Genomic DNA, 8153 nt, shown 5'->3' with positions numbered 1-8153 from the left:
GACCAGGCAAAACAATCCACGTTAGTTTTCAAAAATTCAGTCAACTTACCTTTCATTTCCTGGCTGAGGTTGGCTCCAAGGTAGACTTTCCTCTCAGGCGGGGATGCGAATAGTACTACGGCTTCCAATTCCTCAATCGTTGTTTTGATATTTTCGTTTTCCTCTGGCTCTTGGATGGTATCGGGCCTTGAGTCTACATCTGTTTTCCCGTGTTCAGTTGAGATTTGTGTTGCATCATCCTCAACTGAATTCTGTAATTGCTATTTTTCTTCATTTTTTGCACTTGAATCTGCTACGGAATTGATGCTCCTGGACGCTTGCTGGTCACCACGGTTTTGCCGTATTCCCCATTGTGAAGGGAATTTAATAACTTGGTGCAGGGTAGATGGCACATCATCCATTTCGTGAATCCATGGTCTACCGATGATCATATTGTAAGCCATGTCCATCTCAACCACCTGAAATTTCGTGTCTTTGACAACTCCTTTTGTGAATGTGGTGAGTATTATCTCCCCTTTTGTTACAACACTTGAGTTGTCAAAACCAGATAAGGTGTGCGCCTTGGGTATCAGCTTATCTTCAGCTTGCATTTCGTTTACCACTCTTAAAAGAATGATATTCATAGAGCTACCTGGATCAATCAAAACTCGTTTCACATTAGTGTCTTGTACAAGTAAAGATATTACCGGTGCGTCATTGTGTGGGGTTAGTACGTCATCTGCATCTGCATCATCAAATGTAATACTTTCTTCTTCCAAAACACGTCGAACTCGCTTCCCATATGTGACTGTAATTTTTGAAACTTTCTTGGCTGCTGTTACTCCATTTATTTCTTCTCCCCCACTTATGACATTAACAGTCCTTTTTGGTGAAGGGGGTTTTGGTGGCTCCTGTCTGTTTTTCATATATGCCTGCTTTCCTTTTTCACTAAATAATTCAGTTAGATACCCTTGCTTCAATAAATGTTCAACTTCACCCTGCAGCAATCTACAATCCGCCGTTTTGTGACCTTGATCATGGTGAAACTCGCACTAATAATCAGGATTTTGCCTGTTTGGATTTGATCTCATTTCTTTTAGCCAGCGTACCTTGTCGCCCATGCTCCTCAAAACAGCCACAAATTCGGACGTGAAGTTATCCTGTTTTGATCTATCTCTTGATCTATAATCGTACCTGAAGTTATCCTGTTTTGATCGTGAGTCTCTTACTGCCGGTCCCATGTAAGGTTCGGACCTGTTTTTACAGGACCTTTTTTTCAGTTTCAACCCGCCTTGAGCTTATCTTTTCATCCCTTTGAGATTGAATGATGGTATCCTCTTCTATCCGCAGCTTCGTGCTGTATCTGTTATAAACATCATTCCAAGTCGTAGCTGGAAATTCACGTAGGCTTTCCTTGAGTCTCCTCGTGGCTTCTGAACTCTTTTCGTTTAGATTGCTAGCGGATGTCATCGCTGCCCAGTTATCAGGTACACGTGGCAACATCATCCTTTCACGCTGGAACCTGTCTACGAATTCCCTGAGTAGCTCCGTATCTCCTTGCTTTATTTTAAAGATGTCCTCCATTCTTTTCTCAACTTTTTGAGTTCCCGAGTGTGCTTTGATGAATAAATCTGCAATTTCAGCAAAAGAATCTATAGAATTTTCAGGTAAAAGAGAGTACCATGTTAATGCTCCCTTAGTGAGTGTTTCTCCGAATTTTTTGACCAAAACTGATTCAGTTTCCTGCTTGGTCAAGTCGTTGCCTTTTACACCAGCTATGAAAGCAGTTACGTGATCTCGTGGATCAGTGGTACCATCGTATTTTGGGATATCGGGCATCTTAAATTTCTTCGGAATTGGTAAAGGAGCAGCACTTGGCTTCCAAGGTTGTTGTGAGTATTTGTCCATATCTATCCCTTTGATTACCGGCAGTACTCCAGGTATTTACTCTATGCGATCGCTTTGTTCCTTGAGCTGTTTCTGCAAAGATAGTACTAACTTTTGTAAATCAGAATTAATTGGGTTACCTGACCCTCCATCACGAGATTCACTAGGAGTTCCCCCACTGCCTGAGTTAACGAGTCCTGAGCGAGGATTTTCTAAGGTGTTGTTGTTTGGAGTTGATGTTGGTGGCACAACTGGTAGATGGTTAGCGAAAGACTCAAGAGCTTTGCTGACCTGTTGAGCGATTAACTTTTGCAAAGCTTCGTTGATAGCCTCATCATTTTCCAATTGATCATTTGCATTTGATTGAGATCCATCAGGAGTTCCTTCTCAAGATTGTCGAGGAGAACTTTGTGGGGAAGGGACCGGGGTTTCATCACCTTGCAGATTCTCCTGGAGTTGACGGTCTCTTTGATTGTTGTCATTGACATTTGACATGATTGATTTGACAAAAAGGTTAATTTAGGAAGGAATAGATTATCAGAATCCTGGCAGCGGAACCAATTTGTTTAACCAAAAATTGGGATTTCGGTCAAAGCTTTATTTTAGAAGAACTCGGGTTACTGATAATCAAGTAGAAATAGGAATAATTGATGTAAATAATAGCTGAATAGAAAGCAAAGTAAATCAATATATTTCAATAATATTTCGTGTCCTTACAAAAATTCATTCCTCTCCTTTTATAGCTATTTCTAAGTAATACGTTTTTCTCCTCTCATAATGGAGTTTTTATGGACAATCAATGGCATTTAATGTAACGTTATAATTGTTAATCGTAACTGATTTAGTACAGATTCTGTAACGTTTTCTGTAATTAATGCCTATTAATTTTCAATAATACGTATCTATATGCTTTTTGCTATATAGGTTCATTCTTCTGATACCTCTTCAGAATATCAAGAGGTTCAAGCACCTATCCCTTTTGGCTTTCTTGAATTTTTGTCCGTGCCTGCTAAAGCTCGTGCCTCTTCATCTGCTCTTCGCCAGTTGGCATTCCTTTATCAATCCACGTGTCACGACATAATTAATTCGATATTAATTTAATCTTTCCCAATACACCCGGTAGGAAATAAACATATTTAGTTTATCTCTGGTGACTTTTAATTTTATAAAAAATTAATTTTAAAATTATAGTGATCAAGTTTCCAAACCAACATAATGTGTGTGTATTGGTGGGGTGAGGGTGGGGGGTTAAATGCCTTAAGTCTTTTGTTCTCTTTGGGCCTTGGCGCAGCTTATTTATTTTTGGTACTAGGAGACCTCGGGCGCATTTGCAATGGACTCGGGCTGCAGTGCCTATTGGTATCAACCCTTGTTGTTGGAAGTTGTGGACTACAAGTCTAAATACAAACAATGGATCCAAACAACGATCGGGGGAAGTGCACGGTTAGCCACTAATAGCACATGTATTTACTTTTAAGCTACTGTTTAAAATGTCTTTAGTTTTTAGCCACTGCTTTAATAAACTTTAGCTGCCCGGACGAAAATACCCTTCTACTCATGTCCTTAACTTTTGAACTTAACTTCAGGACTTCATGACTACATGTCCTTAACTTTTGAACTTGGAACTCTAAGTTCAGGACTTCAGGACTACATGTCCTTAACTTTTGAACTTAAGGACTTTAGGACTACATGTCCTTAACTTTTGAACTTAACTTCAGGACTTCAGGACTACATGTCCTTAACTTTTGAACTTGTAACTGTAAGTTCAGGACCAAGTGTCCTTAACTTTTGAGCTTGTTAGTCTAAGTTCAGGACCTATTGTCCTTAACTTTTGGGCTTCTTAGCCTAAGTTCAGGACCTATTGGCCTTAACTTTTGAACTTGAAACTGTAAGTTTAGGACCTATTGTCCTTAACTTTTGGGCTTCTTAGCCTAAGTTCAGGACCTATTGTCCTTAACTTTTGAGCTTGCTAGTCTAGGTTCAGGACTTCAGGACCTATTGTCCTTAACTTTTGAACTTGTAACTATAAGTTCAGGACCTATTGTTCTTAACTTTTGAGCTTGTTAGTCTAAGTTCAGGACCATGTGTCCTTAACTTTTGAACTTATAATTCTAAGTTTAGGACCAAGTGTCCTTAACTTTTGAATTTGAAACTCAAATTCAGGACCAAGTTGTGTCCTTAAATTTTGAACTTATAACTTTTGAAATTGTTGAAAAATCCTCTTTTAGTAACCACGTGTGAATACTCAACCTACGATCTAATTCTCTTCCTTTTCTATAGTAAGTCTTAAATATGCACTCACTCTCTCGTCTCATCTGAGATCTCGAAACATACAAATCNTGACACATATATTTACTTTTAAGCCACTGTTTAAAATGTCTTTAGTCTTTAGCCACAGCTTTAATAAACTTTAGCCGCCCGGACGAAAATACCCTTCCGCTCATGTCCTTAACTTTTGAACTTGGAACTCTAAGTTCAGGACTACATGTCCTTAACTTTTGAACTTAAGGACTTTTGGACTACATGTCCTTAACTTTTGAACTTAACTTCAGGACTTCAGGACCTATTGTCCTTAACTTTTGGGCTTCTTAGCCTAAGTTCAGGACCTATTGTCCTTAACTTTTGAGCTTGCTAGTCTAAGTTCAGGACTTCAGGACCTATATGTCCTTAACTTTTGAACTTGTAACTATAAGTCTAGGACCTATTGTTCTTAACTTTTGAGCTTGTTAGTCTAAGTTCAGGACCTACTGTCCTTAACTTTTGAACTTATAATTCTAAGTTTAGGACCAAGTGTCCTTAACTTTTGAATTTGAAACTCAAAGTTCAGGACCAAGTAGTGTCCTTAAATTTTGAACTTGTAACTTTTTGAAATTGTTATAAAAATCCTCTTTTAGTAACCACGTGTGAATACTCAACCTACGATCTAATTCTCTTCCTTTTCTATAGTAAGTCTTAAATATGCACTCACTCTCTCGTCTCATCTGAGATCTCGAAACATACAAATCCTAATTGAGAAAAAGTGACGAAGTAATTGCTCGTCAAATGGAGAGGAGAATTAGGGATGAAACAGAGAAATTCGATGAATTCCAGGGAAGTAGAAAATAAGATGCATTTAGAAGAGCGAATATATGCCATGCTTTCTGTGGTTAATGGATGTTGTTGATCCAGGCCCAGGTACCACTGTATTTCCGTTTGGGAAGGAAAGGGTAACAACGTCCTTTCATATTAATTTTAATAAATTAGTGGCTACTTTTGCTCAGTATTAAAAATGCTGGATAAAAAGTAAATACCACTTTAAATAGTGGCTACCCCATACAATTTTTACAACTTATGTAGTTGGTGCTACTGGGCTAATTCAATTAAGAAGACTAAAGTCCAAAAACACAGATTGGGCTTATTCTCTGGCCAGTCCAGGCCTGCATTAGACACAATCCGGTGGGACTGTATCTTGTTGCATTTATGCTTGTGAAAGGGAGGGCAACATGACCAACTATCTTCATGAAAATGTTACACATCGTTGAAAAAAATAAAAAATAAAATGCCCTGCATACATTTTTCAAAAATAAAACAAACCCCTGTTTAACAACACAACTATGCGTTAAATAAATGAAGCTTTGCGTTAATATTTTTAGTGATGATTTAATTAACACTGAGTTTGCGCTTGATCTTTAATTATAATAAGCTTTATGTTTACCTTACAACAACAAAGAAATGAAAGACATTGTTTCACAGTAAATATCAATGTGTAACATTCCAAATCTCGCAATTGTTGCTGTAGAAATTTAGATCGAATAGAAAAGAGATTTTTGGAGGAGAGTATAAGTTACGTTAAAGAGCCAAAGAATGAAGTTATGAAAACTCAAATGATTATTTTCTATCGTGGTGGATATTCACGCGAATATAGTATCTTTGGTATAAATTTCTGTATATATATATTAAGAAATTCATTAAATCTAAAAATATTTGATCGAGAACATAATTACTATTGTATATTCCCTCCGGTCAAAAATTTTTGGCCTTTTTTTTATGGTCCAAAATAAGTGATTTTTTCAAATTTCAAGAATGAATTTTTTTTTCCTACATTGCCCTTGGAGTAAATAGTGTTGGAGTATGTGTTAGGAGTATTTATGTGAAGAGATAGTAAAGGTTAATATGGTCAATTTCATTGTTAATTAATGTTAAAAGGTGAATTTCTTAATCTATATGAAAACAGCTAAAAAATCACTTATTTTGGACCGGAGGGAGTATTATCCTGAGGTTAATATAGGAATCTATAAACTACAAATCTTGAATCCGCCTCTAGTGAGAGGCATTTATAGAAAATCAAGTATGAAAATAACTTCTGATCATCATAAGTAGTCCTAATTAATAACAAAGTCAGCAGACCACAACAAGAATATATGGGAAGGAAGGTTGCTTTCAATATAAAAGCATTTAAATATATATTAGATTCGAATTCCAAGAGTTGTGGTTGTGACTATGAAGTGCAGTTGGGATTTGGGAAAAAAGTAGGCAAAAGCTGATTTTAATTAATGCTACACATTCCAATCCATGCTTACTATGGAGAACTTTAATTTGAAGGTGACTTGCATACATTTCTCCCTTGGAAATGTCTTAATTGACATCTACTACAACTAATTATTTTAATGTAAATATACATTACCATTTATTAGTCACCATATAGCTATCCTTATTTTAAAATTTTCTTTTTCACATAATTAATAGAGTGTGGGAAAGTCAGTTGGACATCAATGATCAAAAGGCCATTAGTACTCGAACTCATACATGATGTTACGACCTTCTAGTCACTTTGTATTCGAATTCATACACCATAGCTTAAGTTTGAGGCGGATTAAAATTTAAAATTTATGAGTTCTTACATCGATCTCGATTTAATATGTAATAATAACTTGTATTGGAAAAAATTAAATTAATCTATCGAATTAATTATGTGGTGACATATTATGACACGTGGATTGGTAAAGGAATTCGGTTGGCGAAGAATAGATGAAGAGGCACGAACTTTAGCAGGCACGGGCAAAAATCCAAGAAAGCCAAAAGGGATAGGTGCTCGAACCTCTTGATATTCTGAAGAGGCATCAAAAGAGTGAACCTAAATAGCAAAAAGGGTATAGATACGTATTATTGGAAATTAATAGGCATTAATTACAGAAAACGTTACAGAATCTGTATTAAATCAGTTACGATTGCCAATTATAACATTACATTAAATGCCATTAATTGCCCATAAAGACTCATTTATGAAAAGAGAAAAACGTATTACTTAGAAATAGCTATAAAAGGTGAAGAATGAACATTTGTAAGGGCACGAAATACTATTGGAATACACTGATTTATTTTGCTTTCTATTCAGCTATTATTACATCAATTATTCCTATTTCTACTTGATTATCAGTAACCCGAGTTCTTCTAAAATAAGCTTTGACTGAAATCTCAATGTTTGGTTAAACAAATTGGTTCCGTTGCCGGCAATCTGATAATCTATTCCTTCCTAAATTAATCTTTTTGTCAAACCAGTCATGTCAAATGTCAATGACAACAATCAAAGAGACCGTCAACTCCAGGAGAATCAGCAAGGTGATGGAACCCCGGTCCCTTCCCCACGAAATTCTCCTCGACAATCTCGAGAAGGAACTCCTGATGGATCTCAATCAAATGCAAATGATCAATTGGAAAATGATGAGGCTATCAACGAAGCTTTGCAAAAGTTAATCGCTCAACAGGTCAACAAAGCTCTTGAGGCTTTCGCTAATCAGCTACCAGTTGTGCCACCAACATCAACTCCAAACAACAACACCTTAGAAAAAATCCTCGCTCAGGACTCGTTAACTCAGGTAGTGGGGGAACCCCTAGCGAATCTCGTGACGGAGGGTCAGGTAACCCAAATAATTCTGATTTACAAAATTTAGTACTAACTTTGTAGAGACAGCTCAAGCAACAAAGCGATCGCATAGAGCAAATACCTGGAGTACCGCCTGTAATCAAGGGGATAGATATGGACAAATACTTACAACAACCTTGGAAGCCAAGTGCTGCTCCTTTACCAATTCCGAAGAAATTTAAGATGCCCGATATCCCAAAATACGATGGTACCACTAATCCACGAGATCACGTAACTGCTTTCATAGCTGGTGTAAATGGCAACGACTTGACCAAGCAGGAAACTGAATCAGTTTTGGTCAAAAATTCGGAGAAACACTCACTAAGGGAGCATTAACATGGTACTCTCTTTTACCTGAAAATTCTATAGATTCTTTTACTAAACT

Source organism: Nicotiana attenuata, unplaced genomic scaffold, assembly GCF_001879085.1.
Source record: "Nicotiana attenuata strain UT unplaced genomic scaffold, NIATTr2, whole genome shotgun sequence".
Classification (NCBI taxonomy): Eukaryota; Viridiplantae; Streptophyta; class Magnoliopsida; order Solanales; family Solanaceae; genus Nicotiana; species Nicotiana attenuata.
The sequence above is the reverse complement of the archived record's forward strand: the minus strand, read 5'-3'. Positions refer to the sequence as shown.